We start from the raw sequence: 24,195 nt of genomic DNA, 5'->3' as shown, positions 1-24,195 counted from the left end.
AATCATATATTAGATACCTTTCAGCCATTTTGGCTGTAACTTTGCATTATCGTAGTCAACACTGGAGTCAAACTCTGTGTCGATATCAGTGTGTATTATTTTGGATAGTGATCATTGTGAGACTCTGAAGGTCTCTGCGACGTAGGGACAGACATGGGTAGATTTCCTGTCTGTTCTCTAATCTTTTGTGCAATAAATTCACCTCAGCACTTACACACATCCAAACAGGTGTCGGCGTTGTCGACGGAGACACCCTCTCACACATATATTTTCTCTATCTCCTCCTTAGGGGAGCCTTTTACCTCAGACATGTCGACACACGCGTACCGACACACCACACACACAGGAGATGCTCTATTTGAAGACAGTTCCCCCACAAGGCCCTTTGGAGAGACAGAGAGAGAGTATGCCAGCACACACCCCAGCGCTATATAACCCAGGGATTACACTACAACTCAGTGTTTACCCAGTAGCTGCTGTATATACAAATTTTGCGCCTAAATTTATGTGCCCCCCTCCTCTTTTCACCCTTTGTGTATCTGGATACTGCAGGGGAGAGCCTGGGGAGCTTATTTCCAGCGGAGCTGTGAATAGAAAATGGCGCTGGTGTGCTGAGGAAGAAGGCCCCGCCCCCTCAGCGGCGGGCTTCTGTCCCGCTTTCTGTGAAAAAATGGCGGTTTTTTTTTACATATATACAGTGCCAGACTGTATATATGTATTTTTATTGCCAAAAGGTACTTCAATTGCTGCCCAGGGCGCCGCCCCCCCCTATCCCCCCCCCAGCGCCCTGCACCCTACAGTGACCGGAGTGTGTAAGTGTGCTGGGAGCAATGGCGCACAGCTGCGGTGCTGTGCGCTACCTTAAATGAAGACAGGAGTCTTCTGCCGCCGATTTCGTCGTCTTCAAGCTTCTGTTCTTCTGGCTCTGCGAGGGGGACGGCGGCGCGGCTCCGGGAACGGACGATCGAGGACAGGTGCCTGTGTTCGAACCCTCTGGAGCTAATGGTGTCCAGTAGCCTAAGAAGCACAAGCTAGCTGCAAGCAGGTAGGTTTGCTTCTCTCCCCTTAGTCCCACATAGCAGTGAGTCTATTGCCAGCAGAAGCTCACTGAAAATAAAAAACCTAATAAATACTTTCTTTACTAGTAAGCTCAGGAGAGCCCACTAGGAGCACCCAGCTCTGGCCGGGCACAGATTCTAACTGAGGTCTGGAGGAGGGGCACAGAGGGAGGAGCCAGTGCACACCAGATAGTACCTAATCTTTTCTTTAGAGTGCCCAGTCTCCTGCGGAGCCCGTCTATTCCCCATGGTCCTTACGGAGTTCCCAGCATCCACTAGGACGTCAGAGAAAGTATGAGTCCACATTGCTAGAATCTCCCCATTACAGAAACCAGACTTTGCGAGCTCATTTCCACTTTATGGGCCTGATTTTGAGATGGGAAGAAAGAAAGAAAGAACGAACAAGTAACTATGTACCTGGACAAACCATGTTGCAATGCTCGGGGTACAATTATATACAGTACACATTTTTGGATGCAGGGTAAATATTGGCTGCTTCTGAATGTAGTCCACAAATACTGGCCAGCTTTATTTTACACTGCAATTTAGATTTCAGTTTTGACACGGACACGGAATCTGTGAGTTGAGGATTTGTAACATATTGGAATTTGGCAATCATCGAAGAACAGGGCAATTTATGTATGGGCCCCATCCTGAACTATGCATCTTATTTGCATCATAGCCACAAACAAAATCACTTACTGCTCTCTAGACTTACAAAAAACAAAAAAAACAAAACAAAAATTTCTGGTTATGCAGAATTAAAAAGAAATTAGACAAATCAGAATATGGAATTGATTCTAAGCAAGAGGGAGGGAATAGAAAGTACCTTGCATTATGTGAAGAACCTTAATTCGCATCACATCCAAAAAAAGGTCTGGATTACTGAAAATATAAAGATAGCTAAAGGGAAACTATGAAAAGCACCTGTAAACACCAGTGCAAGTAGATTCCTTTTTTTTCTTACTGGAAATGCATGTATTTTCAGAACTATGATAACTGGCACAATAATCGTTTATTAACCTTTGATGAATGTAAAAGCTGTATAATTAGTTATTTTTCACAATATCACACAAAGACATATGTGGACGGATGAGTGCCGTCAGAGTTGGCTGGAGGTGTGCGTTACAGGGCGAAACTTGCACTTTTTGGCCTAAATGACTGCCGCTTAAAAAAAAAAAATCAGAGTTTGGCCAGCAACCCACACCGCTGGCCAATTCGGACGGCAATACATCTGGCCCATAATTTGAATTGCTTTGTCCAGGAGACATTAGGGAGAGTACGGTAGGTCACCAACTCACATCCCACCCACTTCATTAGTGAAGTTGCTGTGGATTCGATGCAGATCCTTTGCTCTGGCGTCTGCAGGTCCCACCACTTTGCTCAAAATGTACGCAAGTATGCATATTGCTACAAAAATAAAAAGAGCTAGAAACAAAGAACTCTATGTAGCAACCAGAAAGCAAGGTAATAGTCGCCAGCTGCATATGGTATTGCAGTCGCAGGCTGAGATATGCCCTGAAAATGATCATGAAATGCCTGCGTTATTTCCGCCATTCCCTATAACTGCCCCCAGACGGTCTCTGATTGTTAATCCCTTTGCAAATAGATCCTCTTTGCAACTGCCATCGCAAGCCCAATTACCGCACATGTGCACTGTGACTTAGACGCATGTGGCCGATAATGCATGCGGCCGATAATTGCTCAACTGCATAAAAATCGGGTTTGCGTCCATCTCCAAACCAGGCCCACAATGTGAGCATTTTACACAGCACTCCTACATGACTTATATTACATAGTAATTGCCACACTATATTGCAACCGAGTAATCATTTGTAATAAAACTAAATGTATTAGTCCCTTTAGTTTAGGTCGTTTTATTGTTTAAAAAAAAAGAAAGAAAGAAAAGCTCTCACAAAATTGTGGTGGGTGAAACGTATTAAATACAGAAAACTGAGTATAGTTTAGCGCTCAGTCCTGTTTCAACAAAATGTTGTCCAGATATGACCTTTTCTAGATGTAGTCCTTATGGCCGGTGGAGTACTTGTTAACTCCTTTCTGTTTTTTCCTTGGGAGCTTTCAATACTTCCCCTCTCCAACTAGACATGTACCTCAAATGAAGCCAAAAAACAGCAAAAACTATATGCTGTTTTTTTGGCTTAATTTGAGCTACTGTACATGTCTTGTTGGAGAGGGGACATTGAAAGCTCCCAAGGGAAAAACAGAAAGGAGTTAACAAGTACTCCACCGGCCATAAGGACTACATCTAGAAAAAGGTCATATCTGGACAACATTTTATTGAAACAGTACTGAGCGCTAAACTATACTCAGTTTTCTGCATTTATTGCATCTTTTTAGGGATTTTGGTGGTCCCTTTTGTGTATAGGGTTGCATAAGTCTTGGTTGCGCCTTGGGACAGTTTATCTATTGTGAAATGTATTGTCTATTGTTATGGTTCTTGCGTGTTTGTAGGTGTTGGGTGCAGCGGTGAGGGTTTTTTATACTTGTTAGAACACCAGCTGGTTGTATTGTGGGTGGTGCAAGCTCTTGTTACAGTAATCATTGATGGAAATAGAAAAGTGGAAGGCAGTACACTATATTGGAACTGTGAAATATACTGCTAAATGTAATCACTATTTGTCACTCTTTAATACCACTATTTCCCAGAGATAAAATATAGAATTCACATTCGGCTTATACAAATGTAGCCATGCTCACCTTTGCTGCGATGCTAGCAGACTGGACCTGGCCAGAGGGGCGATTTGGTGGGACTGCAGCAATGATGTATGAGGACACAGAGAGGTAACTGATTGCTTTTGTGGCAAAATTCAGTTGGGCAAGAACTATTAAATAGCTTTGAGGCTCATTTAAACATTGTCAGTACATTAACTTTAAATGGCAAAAGGCCAATAGTCAGCTAAAATTAAACGCTAGATGAAGACGGGTGTTCTACGGTATGCAGGCGCTCGGGATCCCGGCGGGCAGCATACCAGTGCCAGGATCCCGTCAGGGCGAGCGCAAAAGAGCCCCTTGTGGGCTTGCTGCGCTCGCCACACGATGGTACGCTATGCGCGCCACGCTATTTATTCTCCCTCTCGGGGTATCGTGGACACCCCAAGAGGGAAAATAGTTGTCGGTATGCCGGCTGTCGGGATTCCGGCATCAGTATGCTGAGCACCGGGATCCCGACAGCCAGCATATCAAGTGCCACCCATGAAGACAACCTGTAGTTAATAGAGAAGCTAAAACTTGGATTATCCTCTGCTTGGCAGCTGTGTGGGGTGCCAGTAACAAAATACTTATTTCAAGTTGTTGCTGTTATCTTCATGAATTCTGTGGAACTGTTTACAAAGGTCTATATAAACAGACAACATCAAGTACTGTATTACAGGATTACTGCTTTGCATTAATGATTTCCAAAACACAGATATGTTAAATACTGTATGCAACTGAAGTTTCACACTCTCAATATACCACAGAATAAAAATTATTAAAAAAATGTTTCTGTATTAAACATAATTTAAGAAGAATATATATATTATTATTATTATTATTTTATTTTAATTTTACTGAAAAGTAGCCCATATCAACTTGGTGAGCACTGAACCTCTGATATGGATTTCTAATATGGAATATATATTTCTATAAGCAGAGCCGGGCCTAACCAATATGATGCCCTAGGCAAGATTTTGGCTGATGCCCCCTGGCACCACCGCTAGCTCTGCCTCTCACCCTGCACCCCTTTCCCAGCACCATCACCCCTCATCTATAGCAGTCCTCATTTTTGTGCTCCTACCCCCTATATTTTAAATAGGAATGTGCGCACATTCAGTGCACAGCTCAAAAATGGGCGTGTTCTTGCTGTGAAGGGGCATGGCCACACAATAGTACCCCCAATTCAAATTAAGCCACACAGTAGTGCAAATTTATTCACATTTATCATGCGACGGTGTCCCTTATTCACGTTACATCACACAGTAGTACCACTGTACCTTAAATATGTTACTTCTCACAGTAGTGCCCCTTATTCACATTACATCACATTGAATAGCTCCTTATTCACATCACAACACACTATATTGCTCTTTATTCACATTAGACCACACAGTAGTGCCTTTTCTATACATTATCCTGAGTAGAGCACCTTATACACATAATGCCACACATTAGTAATGAATTTATACACATAATACCACACAGTAATGCCCCATACACGACACACTTTATTAATTTCCTTATAAATATAATGCGCCTTATACATTATGTCAATCTTTATTAATGCCCTTATACACATGATGTGTGTTACACATATGCCGCACATTATTAATGCACTTATACATATAATGACACACACAATGCCCCTTACACATGTCACACATTATTAATGCACTTATACACATGACACACATAATGCCCCTTACACATATGCCGAATACTACTGCACAACCATCCCACCCGCACACAGCACTCACATGGCTGCTGAGACTGTGACCTCTGCTTGGATACACATGTGTCCTCATACATCTTGCCTTAATATGGCATGCAGCAGAAGATACCTGAATCAGCTGGTAGCTCTGCTAACGTTGGGTGACTTTTTTGATGAAAATTGATCTTATTTGCATTACTATGTGGCTAGAATGCACAAGCAGCTTCTGCTGATCAAAATGATATGCAGCATGCCTATATTCTGTGTGCAACTGTGGATGTATCTGCATACGAAAAGCTACGTTACAGTGATTTCCGGTAATACACTGTAACATAGCATTTCGTAGGCAGATACAGCTGCAGTTGCACACAGACTATAGGCATGCCGCATATAATTTTAATCAACAGAACCTGCTTGTGTCCCTAGGCATACCAAATGCCCTAGGCAATTGCCTAGTTTGCCTATGCTTAGGTCCGGCTCTGTCTATAAGAAGAAAAAAAACCACACCAGGGTTTTAAGGATATCCTTGCTTGAGCATGGATGGCTAAATCAATCTGACCGAGGTACTACAGATGTGTCGTCATACATCTAACATCATTCCGGCGTGCAGCACGAGATGCCTGATGTGAGTGAGGATCTGTGCAACTCTGCTAGTGTCAGGTGACTTTTCTTGCCGAAAATGGGTCTTAGACGCAATGCTGTGTGTGCAACTGAGTCTGCACATGAAGCATAACAGAACTTAGCACAGAAACAAGCTGCTGCATTGTAGCACTTCGTATACAGATTCTGAGACTCAGTCGGACACATATATACAAGTGTCTCATATCAAATTAATCAGCAGTCTCTCTTGGTGCATCCTAGTCACGTTTCAACTAGGAAGCAGTTCTGGCAAAAAAGATGCCCAATGTGAGCAGTCTATCTCCGGACCTGGCAAGCTACAGGATATCCGGATGGTAAAAAACACAGTATACAGATGGTCAATTGGTCGACACCAGATGGTCGGATTGACATACAAATGGTTGACACAGTAAATGTCAACATATGTTTTTTAATGATTTTTAGATTAAGGGGTTGGGTTTAGGGTTAGGCAACCGAGGGATGGTTAGGCTGAGGGAATGGTTAGGGTTATGCACTTAGCGTAGGGTTAGGGTTATGCTGTGGAATGGGGCGGTTACGGTTAGGTACGAGGAGGGAGCGTGAGGATTAGGGCTAAGTGAACAAAAAAAATCAGGTGTTGACCATTTGAATTTCGACCTTCTGACCCTGTCAACCATCTGGTGTAAATCTATTGACTATGTATGTGCTGTCTATCCTTGAATCCACACTATGGGGTATATGCAATTGCGGTCGAATTGCCGCAAATGTCGAAAAACGGGGCATTTTCGACACAAAAAAAATTTCGACAATGCAATACAGTACTTTTCGACAAAAAAAAGGACGTTTCAGATTCGACTTTTTGAAATTCGACAGTTGTCAAATTCGACATGTCTGCAATGGTAAAAATGCGGCTTTTCGACAAAAGTATATTCAATTGAAGAATGTCGATTCAACAACAGTGCTTTTTGACAGTAATTTCGTCAATTTCATTCCGCCTCACTTTGCTGGCGGAATCTAATAATTTTTTTTTAAAAACATGTTTTTTTTTGTGTTTTTTTTTATTGCTAATAGCATATCTATTTATATTAGAAGGGATTATGTACTTGGTTTGTCTATTAGGAGACACAAGTATTATTTATATATTTTTTTAAAGAATATTTTTTTTTTAACTGACTAAAATAATATGGAGAGATCAGAGCATGGTTTTCAGTGGGAAGGGGTGGGAATGGGTTAAAATCAAGAAAAAAAATGCGTGGGGTCCCCCCTCCTAAGCATAACCAGCCTTGGGCTCTTTGAGCCGGTCCTGGTTGTAAAAATACGGGGGGGGGGGGAATGATAGGGGATCCCCCGTATTTTCACAACCAGCACCGGGCTCTGCGTCCGGTCCTGGTGCAAAAAATTTGGGAGACAAAAAGCGTAGGGGTCCCTCGTATTTTTCACACCAGTACCGGGCTCCACTAGTCAGAGAGATAATGCCACAGCTGGGGGACACTTTTATATCGGTCCCTGCGGCCCTGGCATTAAATCACTAACTAGTCACCCCTGGCCGGGGTACACTGGAGGAGTGGGGACCCCTTAAATCAAGGGGTCCCCCCTCTCCAGCCACCCAAGGGCCAGGGGTGAAGCCCGAGGCTGTCCCCCCCATCCATGGGCTGCGGATGGGAGGCTGATAGCCAAGTGACACAAAGAAAGAATATTGTTTTTTTTTGTAGCAGAACTACAAGTCCCAGCAAGCCTCCCCCGCAAGCTGGTACTTGGAGAACCACAAGTACCAGCATGCGGGGGGAAACGGGCCCGCTGGTACCTGTAGTTCTACTACAAAAAAATACCCAAATAAAAACAGTACACGCACACCGTGAAAGTAAAACTTTATTACATACATGCCGACACACACATATTTACCTATGTTGACACGAGGTTCGGTCCACTTCTCCAAGTAGAATCCACGGTGTACCTGAAAATAAAATTATACTCACCAAAATCCAGTGTAGATCTGTCCTCTTCTGTTTTGTAATCCACGTACTTGGCAAAAAAACAAACCGCATTTACCCGGACCACGCACTGAAAGGGGTCCCATGTTTACACATGGGACCCCTTTCCCCGAATGCCGGGACCCCCCGTGACTCCTGTCACAGAGGGTCCCTTCAGCCAATCAGGGAGCGCCACGTCGTGGCACTCTCCTGATTGGGTGTGCGCTTCTGAGCTGTCAGATGGCGCATTGCACAGCCGCTCCATTATCTTCAATGGTGGGAACTTTGCGGTCAGCGGTGAGGTTACTCGCGGTCAGCGTGGATCGGGTTTTCCGGTTTGTTTTTTTGCGTGGATTACAAAACAGAAGAGGACAGATCTACACTGGATTTTGGCGAGTATAAATTTAGTAGAACTACAGGTACCAGCGGGCCCGTTTCCCCCCGCATGCTGGTACTTGTGGTTCTCCAAGTACCAGCTTGCGGGGGAGGCTTGCTGGGACTTGTAGTTCTGCTACAAAAAACAATACTCTTTATTTTGTCACTTGGCTATCAGCCCCCCATCCGCAGCCCTTGGATGGGGGGGGGGGGGGGGGGGACAGCCTCGGGCTTCACCCCTGGCCCTTGGGTGGCTGGAGGGGGGGACCCCTTGATTTAACGGGTCCCCACTCCTCCAGGGTACCCCGGCCAGGGGTGACTAGTTAGTGATTTAATGCCACGGCCGCAGGGACCGATATAAAAGTGTCCCCCGGCTGTGGCATTATCTCTCTGACTAGTGGAGCCCGGTGCTGGTGTTAAAAATACGGGGGACCCCTACGCTATTTGTCCCCCGTATTTTTTGCACCAGGACCGGACGCAGAGCCCGGTGCTGGTTGTGAAAATACGGGGGATCCCCTGTCAATTTCCCCCCCGTATTTTTACAACCAGGACCGGCTCAAAGAGCCCGAGGCTGGTTATGCTTAGGAGGGGGGACCCCACGCAATTTTTTTCTGGGTTTTTTAAACATTTTTGTGCTGTCCAAAAAGTCGAATCCAGGACGTACATATCTGTCAATTGGTCCGTTTTTCGACAGCGGGACTGTCGAATCTGTTTTTTATTGAATATGTCGAATTCGGGTCCCAGCGGGAGGGTATGTGACTGTCGAATTGTGTCGAATTTAAAAATGGTTGAATTCCAGTCGGAATTCGACTGCAATTGCATATACGCCGAAGTCGACAGGGGCTGCCTGGGGAAACTGTAGCAATGATGTTAGTGGACACAACTGTAATTATGTCACGTGTGCTCAAGCATAAACATTGTTAAAACCTGAATTGTTAGTTTGGGAGACACTTTACTACACTACATTTGCTTTCAGTGACATATACTCCATAAGCAATAGACACTAAAACATCCAGGTATACTTGCTTTTATAAATACAGTTGAATTAAAGAATTTTGCTATAATGGTTCATCCCACATATGGCAGTATCTGTGAAACTTGCAGTTCCAGTATATTACCTTGTGAGAAGTCAGTGTAAATAAACATAAAGTAGCAGTATAGACTACAGTATATACTATTATAGAGTAGTGTTATAAAGCATTAGGAAGTAGTACAATGTTCTACTGGGCCACAGGTCATAAAAGTCTATTCACTGGAAATTGGTAACTTATCAAGAGATTGTCTCTCTGGGAATGCAGATTAGAAGACTACTTTTGGAACATTCTTTAAATAGACCATTATAAAGCATGATTATCACATATGAACATCTCTCTTCATTGTAATTGATATTTCAAAGGAAAACTGCAATCACTACTGCGGGAAAGGTTACTTTTTACAATGCCTTGCTCAGTGGCACAGCAGGACAGCAGTGTCCAACAACATCCTCGTAATTAGTTGTATAGACTTCAAATCTATATAGTTATTTTAAGTTTAGGGAACTAGGTTAATATTTGTAGAAATATATACACAGCACATAATCAAGACAAATTCTAGCCTATCCCGTAATAGTCAATAAAAATGGACAAACATGCTCAATCTAGCTCAGGATTAGACAGTCTGGTAGGCGCAACACTTAATTTATTAATCACTTAGAAGGTGTGCCAAAAATGCTGTCAGCCGGAATCCCAGTGCACCAGGGCTATTCACACCCGTGGGTGTCCATGACACGCATAGAGTGGGAAAAGATCCTGTGGCGAACGCAGTGAGGCACCAATCCTGCAGCGTGGGGAGTGCAGTGAGCCCGCAAGGGCTCACTTCTATTCAACCTTTTCTCACCTATGCTGCTTGCCTCATTTTCCTAACCTGCCGCCCCACAATCTGTAATTTTCTCCCTGTACTACTGTATACTGAATCAAATTTAAACTCTCATTCACTTACAAAGTCCTAAGCCAGTCTTCTTCCTTACATCTCCGACCTCATCTCCATTCATACTCTCTCTCACCTTTCTTTCCCATCAAGCTCATGCATTTTGCAGACTGTAATAGTACCTCTGTTCATTTGTTTCTTGTCTGTTCTGTGTATACCCATGTAATGTGTTTTTGTAGCACCATTCAATAGAAATAAAAGATGATAATGAATTTCTATAACTCTAAATAGGTGGATATATGCATCCCCCCCCCCCCCCTATTAAAGGAGAGCAGCAGCCAATCTCCATGTCCTCTCTTCAGTCTTCCGTGAGTCAGTCACAGACTGAGGGGTCTATTTACTAAGCCTGTGGACGGAGATAAAATGGATGGACATAAAATACCAGCATCAGCTACTAACTGTCATTTTGCAAAGCCAGCCTGTGACATGGCAGTTAGGAGCCGATTAGCTGGTACTTTATCTCCATCCAAGGCAGGCATTTCTCAGTGTATAGTCTATTGAGGCTAGATATACTGTATGAGGACACATCTGTACCTTTGTTTCTTTCTGCAGCTGGTCACTAAGCTATACAATTTCTGTGATGCGGGAACAGCCCGACAGAGAAAACTTCAGACTTTTTTTGGTCTCCATAGTTCATAAACAGTCCCTAGAAGTATTTTTCTCATAAAAAAAAACTTGCTATGTACAGACACAAACCTTACAGTTTTATTATGCAGTGTGTATAGATATGACAGCCTGCTTGTACTCTGCTTCAGAACTGGAACATCCCGTAGAGACTCGGCTAAGAAGCATGTGTTGAAAGCAGACAACACAAGTGCCTGCAAAGTGTCGAAGTTACCTGTATTTTTTAAAAAATTGAAAAATAATAACAAAGCTTTTGTCTACCACATCCTTCCAAAATTTGTGTCATTAATATTCTCACAAGTGGCACATAGTACAGGTTGAGTCTCCCTTATCCAAAATGCTTGGGACCAGAGGTATTTTGGATATCGGATTTTTCCGTATTTTGGAATAATTGCATACCATAATGAGATATCATGGTGATGGGACCTAAATCTAAGCACAGAATGCATTTATGTTTCATATACACCTGATACACACAGCCTGAAGGTCATTTTAAATTATATTTTTTATAACTTTGTGCATTAAACAAAGTGTGTCTACATTCACACAATTCATTTATGTTTCATATACACCTTATACACATAGCCTAAAGGTAATTTAATACAATATTTTTAATAACTTTGTGTAATAAACAAAGTCTGTGTACATTGAGCCATCAAAAAACAAAGGTTTCAATATCTCACTCTCACTCAAAAAAATCCGTATTTCGGAATATTCCGTATTTCGGAATATTTGGATATGGGATACTCAACCTGTATAAAGGCTGTCTGATTGAATCATACAGGATGTGTATCTGAGCAAGTACAGGGAGAGCATAAATTACCAGCTATAGATTGGGAAATGTGAGCTGGCTGTCTACTGCTGGGAAATCTCCTCTTGGGTATCGCAGTCTGGTTAGTTAAAGGACCATATGAATATATCTTGGGAAACAAATGAACATGTTAATTAAAATGTCCCACAAGAAGTCTACAGAGGAAAGTTAAAAAGCCACAGCACAAATTTTTGGAATATTCTTTAAAAAAAATAAAAAAATTGTAACATACAATTCATTGTACAGTAGCTACAGTATATGCAACACGCTAGAATGCAAATACTCTATAGAGAAGATATTATGGGGTATATTCAATTGACGTCGAAAGCTACCGTCTGTCGAAAAAGACGGAAATTTTCGACTTTTTTAGGTCGGAAGGGGTTCCGACCTATTCAATATATTCGACAAGTCGAGGAATTCGACTTGTCGAAAAGCACGTGGATTGGCGGAATAGCTGCCGATCCACATGCTTGTGTCGAAAACGGGTCCAGAACCGTCAGGTTTTGGCCCCCTTTTCGACCATCTCACTTCGACTTTAAAAAAAGTCGAAGTGAGTGGGATGCGGGAGCAGTGACGGGGAGAGCCGCGGGCAGCCAGACGGGGAGAGCGGGAGGATGTCACAGCCGCCGCTCACAGCAGCGTCCACCCGGCTCCAGCAAGTGCTCCAAAAGTGCTTCAGAAATTGTTTATTCTGTTGTGCATGATCTGTGTTTTAAGGATATATCACTTTGCACCATGTATCCAGTGTACCTATGATGTTGAAATTGTTAAAAAGTCGACAGTCAACATGTCAACTTTCTCAGTTGACATGTTAAATATTGACATGGTCAGAAAGTCGACAAGTGGGAGGGTAAGGGGTTAGGCACTAGGGGGAGGCCAGGGATACGCTGCAGGGTCTGTGGAGGTTAAGTAATAGAGGGCGGGTTAGGGTTAAGGACAGAAGATAAATATTCACTGGAATGCTGGAGGATCAAATGATTCCGCCAGGAGTGATGGTCACGGGACCCGGTCTGAAGATCGACACTGTCTAGGTCAACAACTATAGGTCGACAGGGTTTGAATGTCGACAGGGTTTCTAGGTTGACATGTGCTAGGTCGACAGGTCTAAAGGTCAACATGAGTTTTTCACATATTTTTTCTATTTTTTAACTTTTTCATACTTAATGATCCACGTGGACTACGATTGGAACGGTAATTGCCCGAAGCATGGCAAGCGAAGCAAGCCATGTGAGGGGACAGGGTGCACTAATTCGGCTTCCCGCTCACTGTACGCAGAAAACGACACAAAACCCCCCCCTCATGTCGACCATTTCACCTGTCGACCTAGCACTTGTCGACCTAGAAACCCTGTCGACCTTCAAACCCTGTCGAACTATAGTAGTCGACCTAAACATTGTCGACCTAGACACTGTCGATTTGATTATTCACATCCGATAGTCACATGACTGCTGGGACCCAGAACAGTCTAACATGCAGACATTTCATCAGTGTCTACTTTGGCAACATTATGACCACGTGTTGACATAGCATACCACAGCAAATAAAAACATATTTTGTGCACTAAAAATATTCTTTTACTATCCAAAGGGCAATTCTAACGGTGAAATGTTCTGTGACTATACCACTGTACGCTCACTGGAACCTGAATACACTAACCAAGGCACTCTATTTACAGTAGGTCAGAATTTTCCATTTTAATTGAACTGCCTCAAGGATTTATTTTAATGCAACATCTAATACCCTAATAAAAACATAAGGCAGGCTGACAAACACAGGGTTATACCAGAGTTTGGAGGATTAAGACATGTTAGCAGGTATTTTGGGCATCACTGAAGTTAGGAATGCAATGTTTGTATTTCTTGCATCTTACAATTCCGGTAGCAGAAATATAATAAAAAGGGTTTTTTCTGTCATCGCTATTAGTTTCTCTACATGAGTTGAAGGAGAAAGAAGTCAGACTCTACAAGGTCACCTTTCACCACATAACTGGAGACCGTGATGATGTAATTATTTAAAATCTACATCCTGTCTGCTCTGATCTTGCTGTATAAATGCATGAGTCGGCAGCAAAGGAAGTATATAAAGCAAACCAAAACAAAAGTGATGTTCAGCAGAGCCAAAAAACACTCCCCCCCATAAAAAACCAAATGAACAAGTGGTAATGTAGCATACGAAAGAAACAAAACAAAACACTAAACCTGAGTTTACAAAGTATACATCTGTATTCAAAGTATAGTAAAGAGCAGGAAGAACTCAAAAAATGCAGTGTGAACATTTGAACATTTAGTAGTGCCAGTGACTAGCAGTGAGGTAAATGGCACAGGAGGCACTGGCTAGTATCAGAGCCAGATCTACAAACATGTATACGAGCCAGGTGGTTTGTGTGGGCATTACACACAGGTGCAGCAGTATATACTGTTGGAAATTTGGTGAGTTTGATCAGAGATGTGCGGACAAGGTAGGCAGATGAGGCACTCCGTATACTCCAGAGTTTTATCTATGTTTAGAATATCTTCTTTGTATTTTTCGTATTCATTTTTATAGTCAGATCTCGAGTATACTGGAGTATGACTGGAGAAGCTCTGCCCCACCTGACCGCACGTCACTGAATACTGCAGGTCTGATAGTGATCATGCCAGAAGCCAGGGACATAGCCAGAACTTTGAGTGCCCCATAGCAACATTTTGAATGGACCTCTGTCCCAATGCTTCTATAGAGACACCTCTCCAAAGCAGTTGTTAACCTTAGCTAATGTTATGCCCCGTAGTAGTGCCCTAGTTTATTTTATGAACCACACTAGTGTCCTAGTCCACGTTATGTCACATTGTACGGCTGCCAGTACACATTATGGAACACAGTACCTCCTATTCACATTATGACATTACAGCGCCCCCTGTTCATATTATGTCACATTACAGTGCCCCTCAGTTCATATTATGCCAAAGTATAGTGTCTCCACTTCATACTGTGCCATATTACAGTGCCCCCTAGGTTATATTTTATCACATTTACTGTGCCTCCACTTCATATTGTGCCACATTACAGTGCCCCAGTTTACATTATGTAACATATAATGCCCTCTAGTTCATTTTATATCACATTACAATGAGCAGGTCCAGGGGCATACCTAGTTACATTGTAGGCTGAATGGCAAACGTTGGGAAGGACCCTTATATACCACTTAATGGTGAACAATGTATAGAACACATGCAACTTTGACAGAGTAGGTGGGCCCCTTCAGCTCTGAGTCCTACAGTAGCTACACTCCCTGCACCTATGGTAGCTCTACCCTTGGCAGAAGTCCATGCTCTGTTCCGTCGAAGGAGGACTTTTTCCCTAATATTTGGTGTACAGTTGCAATATGAGCCACATTATCTCTATACTGGAGGACAAGAGCTCATAATTCCAAGAAGATCTTATAGTTCATTTTAAACATGGTTAAATTAACCTAACTTCACTTTTTCAGGGAAGTCAGAACATGACAGTATGAGCCAAAAAGTTGTTCATACGAGCTAAGATATGGACACTATTCTTTCCATTTTGTAAATATTATAAGATATGAATCTAAGCACAGTCTTAGCAAATTAGTCACACTGCAATGGAAAAGGTTTTGCTGATTCAATTGAAATAAAGCCCAGAAACAGTAAAACTTCTATTTTGATTAAAATCTCTCTGTTCCCAGCCAAGAAGAAAAAGGAAAATAATGTACCTTACACTTAGGGCAGAATTTAATGTGTAAATTACTGTGCACTTTGTGCGATATTTGCAGAAAGTGTGTTCCCGGTACGGTACCTATGCAGTTCAAGTAGAAACTGGCATAGCGTCAATGTCACCCAGTAATTCTATAGTGAGCATCTATGTGAAGTACAGGAAAGAGTAGGGAAATCACCCAGGACACCAAAAAAGTGTTGAGTAGGAGAGTATAGAAGGTGGCTAGTGGCTATAAGAAAAGTATTGGATGCAGTTAAATAGTGTAAAATTATTGATCTTTTGTAAATGTTATTAATAATGGAAAAATGTACAGGTTGAATCTCCCATATCCAAAATGCTTGGGACCAGAAGTATTTTGGACACAGTATCTGATTTGGGACAATAATGAGATATCTTGATATCTTATGGATGGGACCCAAGCTTAACCACAGAATGCATTTATGCTTCATATACACCTTATACACAAAGCCTGAAGGTCGTTTCATACATTTCTTATAATTTTGTGCATTCAGCAAAGTTTGTGTACGCTGACCCTCCAGAAAGCAAAGGTGTCACCATCTCCGTTGCACTAAAAAAAAATTCTATTTCAGAATATTCCGTATTTCAGAATTTTGGATACGGGAGACTCAACCTGTACTAATTATTTAAGTGTGTATATACTCATTTGTATAAAGCTAAAAAAAAAACCCAACACTTGCAACTCCCAACTGTAAGTTCAAAAACCCCTTTCTCATAAATACAAAACATAAACATATATGCCACATACTGTACCATTTAAGTCATTCTTATGTTTTATAGAGAAAAGTAAAATAAAAAAAATGAAGTCATTATTGCCATATTTTACCAATAAAAACCTCTAAATAAATTATTCATTGGGAGGGGTTTCCCAGGGGTACTGCATTGTGTCCTGGCATTTTTACACTAAAATAAAGGATTTTACCCTAGTTTTTTAATCCTTTTCTTTTCACCTAGTCTGGGGGTAGGGAACCAAATGCTATGTTAGCTCCAGTTGGAAGCCACGTTAACTTAATGCAGATTTCTAATTGAATACCAGAAAGTCAAAGTCACAGATTTAACACGCAGTAGAAAGTTGCACAACCTGGTTCGCAACTACTTAAGTGTGTACGAAAAATACCTTTCACTTTCCCACTGATCTCATCAACAAGCTATGCACATGTGACTGTGTATGCATGGTGACATGGTGTTATCTTTGACATTAGTGACATAAGGTATTAGATCGTTTCACTTGCTCCCTGACAGGAAAACAGTTTCCTTGTGTTGTTGCTAACCTTGTCTCTCTCATTTTGTTGGACTTTAACGACATTGACAGATATGGTCTTGAACTCTAATTGTGTCTTGATCTCGGATTATGTACAGTATGACCTATCTCCTTTGTCACCTGCCTGACACTGCGCTCCTTCTAGGTATTTTCTTGCTTAATGCTTTCATACAATACTATCCTTCCAGGGATTTTGATTTGAAGCGGTCATTGCAAAGCCCATGTACATTAACCTGTGAGACTGAACATATTTGCTAGATAAAACAAAATGCAATACAGTACTACTGTACTGTATGTGTGCTTCATACTCAGTGCTAGAACCTATAAACAATGGCAAATGAGATGGTTTCTATTTTAAACGGTAACAGAAAGATATGTTGCAGAACACATTTAGCTAAATTGTACAAGTATATATTCAAATTATATATTAACTTTGAAGAGGTTTTAAATAATTTTGTTATAGTATTATGTGTTGGGGCAACCCTTAGAGGGCTGTGACAGAAGAATGAAAGTTACTGGTCTATGTTTATTTTTAATTTAGTGAAGAGTAATTAGAATAGTAATGGGAAACAGGTGCCCCTCTGAGCCTGCATCCCCAGCTGCCACCTGCTTTATGGCACATTTGTTTGTCATAGTTTGTAGGTGTCTCATTGATTAAATGTTTTAATGTAATTTATTACAGAGATTAAGGGTAATGTGCAGCACATCTGAAGCACAGAGGGTACCCACATTCCCCCTTAAGCGTATCTGGTAGCGTATCATAGACGCCAGTGTATTGTTTGTTTTGATGTTAGGGACTTGCCTTTGTGTAGGGCATGCACCTTCAAAAGTAAAGAAAAAGAAGTGTTATGGTAGACTTACCATGGTTAACAGTCTTTCTGCGAGGTACATTGGGTTCCACATGGAAACATCGAGGTGTGATCTTGATCCAGAGGCACCAACAGGTTAAAGCTTCAGGTTGTCCCAGGATGCAATGGGGCCTCCTCTATAATCCCGCCTCCAGGCACTGAGTGCTCAGTTTCGTTAACCAGTCCAATGCACGAGCAGGCAAGAGAGAAGGTAGATGTTTGTCACATAGAACCACATTCTCACGACAGAAGAAGGTATCAGCGGCTAATGCCATACAAACCCATAGAAGAAAGGTGCGTCAGGGTGGGCACCCTGTGGAACCCAATGTACCTCGCAGAAAGAGTGTTAACCATGGTAAATCTACCATAACACTCCTTTTCTGAAGCAGGTTACATTGGTTTCAACAGGGAAACATCGAGGATGTCCTAAAGCAGTTCCTCAAGGAAGGGGACGCGCCTTAGTGGATATGAGAATCTGGCGTCCAAAGGAAGCATCCTGGGAGGCGAAAGTATCAAAGGCATAGAACCTCAGAAACGTGTTCACTGAGGACGACATAGCCGCCTTGCACAATTGTTCAGCGAACGTGCCGCGGTGAGCTGCTCAAGAAGGTACAACAGACCAAATAGAATGGGCATTAATAGCGGCAGGAACTGGGAGTCCAGTCTGTACATAGGCTTGTGCAATCACCCTTCTAATCCATCAGGTCAAGGTTTGCTTATTTGCAGGCCAGCCACGTTTGTGGAAACCAAACAGGACAAAAAGGGTATCTGACCTCCTGATAGAGGCAATCCTCTCCACATAGATATGGAGAGCCCTAACATCCAAAGACCGCTCTCTGCAAGATAATTCCGAAGAAATAAAGGCTGGAACCACAATCTCTTGGTTAAGGTGAAAAGATGACACCACCTTAGGCAAATAACCTGGGGGAGTTCGTAGAACTGCCTGGTCACGGTGAAAAATCAAAAAGGGTGGATGACAGGACAGAGCGCCTAAGTCTGACACCCGTCTTGCAGAGGCAATAGCCAGCAAGAACAGGACCTTGGTGGTGAGCCATTTAAGGTCCACCGATTCAAGAGGTTCAAATGGAGACTCTTGCAGGGCATTTAATACAACAACTAGATCCCATGGAGCCACAGGAGGGACATAGGGAGGCTGAATCCACAGTACACCCTGAGTGAATGTATGAACATCAGGTATAGATGCAAATTTTCTCTAAAAACCGACAAGGCAGATATGTGAACCTTGAGGGATGCCAGACCAAGGCCTAAGCCCAGGCCTCATTGCAGAAAGGCAAGAATTCTCATAGTTCTGAATCTGTATGCATCATAAGTCTTATCAGCACACTAGGTGAAGTAAGAATTCTAAACCCTGTAATAAATCCGGGCAGATGCCAGTTTGCGGACCTTCAACATAGTTTGGATAACCGCCTCGAAGAATCCTTTGGCCCTCAGGAGTAATGCACCAAGAGACACGCCTTCAAAGCCAGTCTGGCCAGGTCTGGGTAAAAACAAAGGCCCTGTACGAGGAGGTCTGGGTGTTGAGGAAGTAGAAGGGGATGCTCTGTCGACAGATCCTGCAGGTCTAAGAAACAATGCCATCTGGGCCTCGCTGGAGAGACTACAAACAGTATTCCTCCTTGTTTGAACCTCCGTGAACGCTGCTAGAGGATCCCTTGTCCTTGATCCGAAGACCGGAACCTTGTGATTGTGTCGAGACGCCATGAGGTCTATGTCTGGTAGGCCCCACCTGTCCACTAGGAGTTGAAAGACTTCTGGATAAAGACTCCACTCTCCGGTGTGCACATCCTGGCGACTGAGGAAGTCCGCTTCCCAGTTCAGGATACCCAGAATGAATACTGCCGATATGGCTGGCAGATGGCGTTCCGCTCAACAAGGACTGCATGCATTGTACACTGCCCTCAACGCTAGAATGTTTATTGGGAGGACTGATTCCTCCTTGATCCAGCGACCCTGAAAAGAGTGTTGCTCCAATATCGCTCCCCATCCCCTTAGACTGGCAACCGGTCAGAAGGACCCAGTCGGGGATCCAGAAGGGACGGCCCCTACTCAATTGCTTGTCCTGGAGCCAGACACATGAACCTCCAGAGTCAGAGAAATAAATTGAGATCTTATCTAATGAGGTAGGCCGTACCACATGGAAATGATTAACCTCTGTAGTTGGTGGGAATGAAGTTGTGCGTACTCTACCATGTAGAAGGCTGACACCATCAGGCCAAGTACTTGCATCGTCGAGTGTATCGACACTCTGGGGCGACGAAGGACGCATCGTATCCTCTCCTGAAGCTTCAGGACTTTTTCTGGAGACAGAAACAGTCTCTGACTGTGTGCATGTCCATGAGTGCCCCCAGGTGCACTATGCTCTGAGCTGGGACCAGCGAGGACTTCTTCCAATTGATAAGCCACCCGGTGGGCTTGCAGGAAGGTTACAGTCAGTTGCAGATGACTGAGGAGTACTTTGTGGGAATTCGCAAGAATCAGCAGGTCATCCAAATACGGCAGGATTCTGACTGCCTGGCAACGGAGGTGGGCCGTCATCACAGCTATAACCTTGGAAATGGTTGAGCCTGGAATTGGTAGTGAAGGGTGCCAATAGCAAACCGCAGGAACTGCTGATGCGACATGGCAATAGGTATATGCAGATATGCATCCTGTATATCCAGGGGTACCATATAGTCTCTGGGTTCCATGGCGCAGTGTTTCCATACGAAACCTGGGTACTCTCTCAAACTTCTTCAAAGATTTGAGATTTAGAATAGGCTGAAAGGACCCATTGGGTTTCGGGACCATAATCAGGGTCGAGTAATAACCTCTACCTCTCTGGGACTGAGGTACTGCTACAACCACTCCTGTACTCAGGAGGGAACTCACCACAATTTGTAGAGCTTACACCTTTAAAGGATCCGAATGGAGGGCCGTAGTGCAGAACTGGCAAGGGGGGACGTCTCTTGAACGAGACAGCGTACTCGTGAGAGGCAACTTCCAGTACCAATGCGTCTGAAGTGGTCTTTAACCATACCTGGGAAACTGTAGAAGTTGGCTTCACACCCTGGGATCCCCCAGAGGGAAGCCCACCCCGTCATGCAGCAGTCTTGTCATGTTTTGAAGCAGGCTGATGGGCTGCCCAGGATTGTTTTGCCTTGAGCTTTGTGGTTTTGGGAGCATGAGATTGTCTTGGGTATGCCTGGCCTTTTGCTTTCTCTTGAGGCCAAAAGTAACAAAAAGTGGTATCTTTTACCTTCTGTGAAGAAGGATTAGTAGTGGGGAGAAATGCCGTCTTAGCGGCTGCCAATTCAAACACTATTTTATTTAGGTCTTCCCTAAACAAAATGTCCCCAGTAAAGGGGAGTACCTCCAAGGTCTTTTTGGAGTGCAGGTCTACTTTCCACAACCTCAACCACAGTATGTGGTGAGCCAGGACAGACGTGGTCAACGCTTTGGCTGCCAATACACCAGCCTCAGAGGACGCCTCCTAACCGTAATAGGTGGCGGTGGTAATGTGAGAGAGGTATTGTCTGGCATTGTCAGAAATATATTCGGGCAGCTCTTTCTCTAATGCCTGAACCCATGCCTCAATACCTTTTGCAGCCCAGGAGGCAGCTATAGTGGGTCTATGAATAGCTCTAGTAAGGTAGTATACAGACTTCATGCATCCCTCCACACACTTATCTGTCAGTTCCTTCAGTGAGGTGACAGTGGTGACAGACAAAGTGGACGACACCACGAGGCAGGTGACGTGAGAATCCACCAGCGGTCTAGTCTCCCATTTGTTACATAACTCTGCAGAGAGAGGATAGCGAGCCAAGGCCCGTTTTGGCAGAGGGAATCTTTGCCACAGTAGTGGAATCCTCATCATTAGTGATTTGAAGGATATGCTTAATAGCAGCCACCAAGGCAGGGACATCAATCTGCAAGGGAGAATCCTCATCAGTAACACATGATTCAGTGTCCGACAGCACAGTATGCTCACCCTCCTCTTCAGATGAGACATCAGAAAGGTTTGTGGATTGCGAGGAGGAAGCAGCCCGCTTAGAGGACCCAGAGACACGGCAGTGACCTGGTGTAGGTTTCTGTTTAACCAGAGACTGATTCAATTGCTGCAGTTGGTTAGACAAATTTTCCGCACAAGGCGGATTCACCATAGCGACAATATGAGGTGGTAGTGGCACCGGTGGACCCATAGGGGGCGCTAGGCGTTCCATCAGAGTACCCACTAGGTTGGTGAACGCAGCCCAGGGTGGCTCCAGTGTAGGTGCAGGAGCTGCGTACTGACTGGGAGGTGTATGACAATTATTATACAGACCATCATATAACACTTCCCCCTCTGGTAAATCCTTGGACCATGCTCTGCATGATGCTGGAGCTTCCACTGATTTACTGCCCTTTCTGTTAGACATTATGTGAGAATGCAACAACTGAGCGACTTAGTACGATAAAGTCAGACAAAGTACAATACCTGCGAATAAATCCGGTATTATGTTACTGAATACACAGTAGAATACACGTATTGGATAAATACTGTGTTGCACTATATTATGAGACCCAGACGCAACTAGTCCCTTAGAATACAGAATATAGTGACAGTTATATCTGGGAAACACAAATGGGTATATTCAATTAGCAGCGATAACGGACTTTTCGCGTGAAAAGTCCGGTTTTCGCGCGAAAAACCGGACTTTTTCCGCGAAACGCAATTACAGCCTATTCAATTTTCCTGGAAAATTTATCGGTGATCATTTTTTAACTAATTTCACTTCACCTACTCTGAAGCAGGTAAAAAGTTAGGAAAAGTCACTATTTTAAGGTAAAAATGTTTGGATATGGTACAGAACTCCTGGGACACCCCCCTTAATGACTAATTAGGCACGTTGAGGTTTTTAATTATTTTTAATTGGCCAATAATGACATGTCATTTTTGGGGTGAAAAAGTACAAAGTGATGGAAATTGGGGTCAAGGTATGGGACAGGTATATTGGGGTGTTTTATGAGTGGGACAGGTGTTTTCAGGCTTGCAGATGGGAGTAATCGGTCTGTTTCCACTTTTTTTTTTAAAAGTACCCTAAAATGACCCAAATATATACTTCTACCCATTTTCATGTACCCCAAATTTAATGAGAGCATTTATTTTGCTAAAAAAAAAATGCATATAACAGCCATTTCACACAATTTAAGTCCCCAAAAACGCTCTAATGTGATCTCTAACACACTTCTCTTCTGTTTTCCGATGTTAGTTTAGCATTTTTTGGGGTACAGGCTGATTTCCCCATTTTCACTGCAAGAATTTTCACGTGAAACCCGTTTGGAATTAAATAGGTCGAAAAACGGAGCATTTTCGCGGCAATTTTTGCCCGATTGCCGCGAAAAATTTTCGCCCGAAAAATTGCCGCGAATTTGCGGATAATTGAATACCCTAGAAAGAGTGAAACCACACCGCAGGATACAGGCACACACAGTCATAGGCAATACAGATATTATCACAATAAAGCTGCACTCGACTTATATATATATATATATACACACACACACAACGCGGTCAGTGACCGGAGGATATATCGGAATACTCGTACAATATATTCTGTAATAGGTACACTTTTTCTCGACTAACGCTGGCTGTGACAAGACATGTAGGATACTCAAGTGTTTGTAAAGTCTCAGCGCTGTGTACAGGTGGCTTTACAAGAGAGACCTTGCCCTGTAATTCCAGACACCAGCAGCAGCTATGCTCAGAAGATGGTGCCCAGCGTCTCAGTCAGGGAGTGAGGGAGAATGTAAAGCAGCTCCAGGGCGGGAAATCTGTGAGAAGATGGCGCCCTGGACCGAGCAAGGGGCTACAGGTCAAGCCTCGGCTCCCCTATGCTGGACTTCCAACGTGGGTACTGAGAGCCTTATTAAATGGTGTGTTAGTACATCCGATCTGTACTCAAACCCCTTGGTGGTCTAGTGGGGTCCCTGCCCAGTGACCGTGTCCACACCAGCGCCGCGACCCGTCTCCCTAGGCCGCGGACGGAATGCGATTTAATGGTGGGTCCCGCCTGGGGGACCTTCTTACCCCCTCCCCGTAGCAGCCATGCGATCCAAGAGAACGGTCTGCGACTGTGTGCCTAAGTCAGGACGTCTCCGCCGCAAGTATCCGGGAACCAGGCCGCGGGAGTATGCAACGCCGCTTGGGAGGTGATGGAGCTGCAGCGGTGAATGTCACACAGACATACAGTGCTGACAGCCCAGAGAAGAAATCTTCTTTCAAAAAGCTTTTTCAGGGCTGCCCAGTGCAGCCCTCCTGTTAGGTGACCTGCTGCTGCAGGCACCAACTCGAAACGGGGCTCTCAGGGCCTGAAGGCGGGGTTATAGAGGAGGCCCCAATGCATCATGGGACAGCCTGAAGCTTTAGCCTGTTGGTACCTCTGAATCAAAATCCACTCTACACCCCGATGTTGTGTAACCTGCTGTACAGAAATTGTGTCTCTGTTTAACAATCAAGTATAGAGTACAATGATAAAATGATATCATAATATA

General features: G+C 43.5%; 1 protein-coding gene across 6 annotated transcripts in view; it reads right to left on the bottom strand.

Annotated features, from left to right (window-relative positions):
• The window catches only part of CLEC16A (C-type lectin domain containing 16A), a 954,241-nt gene that overhangs the window by 181,899 nt on the left and 748,147 nt on the right, over positions 1-24,195 (bottom strand). The window lies entirely within an intron of this gene.

Source organism: Pseudophryne corroboree, chromosome 7 (assembly GCF_028390025.1).
Source record: "Pseudophryne corroboree isolate aPseCor3 chromosome 7, aPseCor3.hap2, whole genome shotgun sequence".
Taxonomy (NCBI): domain Eukaryota; kingdom Metazoa; phylum Chordata; class Amphibia; order Anura; family Myobatrachidae; genus Pseudophryne; species Pseudophryne corroboree.
This window is presented reverse-complemented; position numbering and strand designations above follow the sequence as displayed.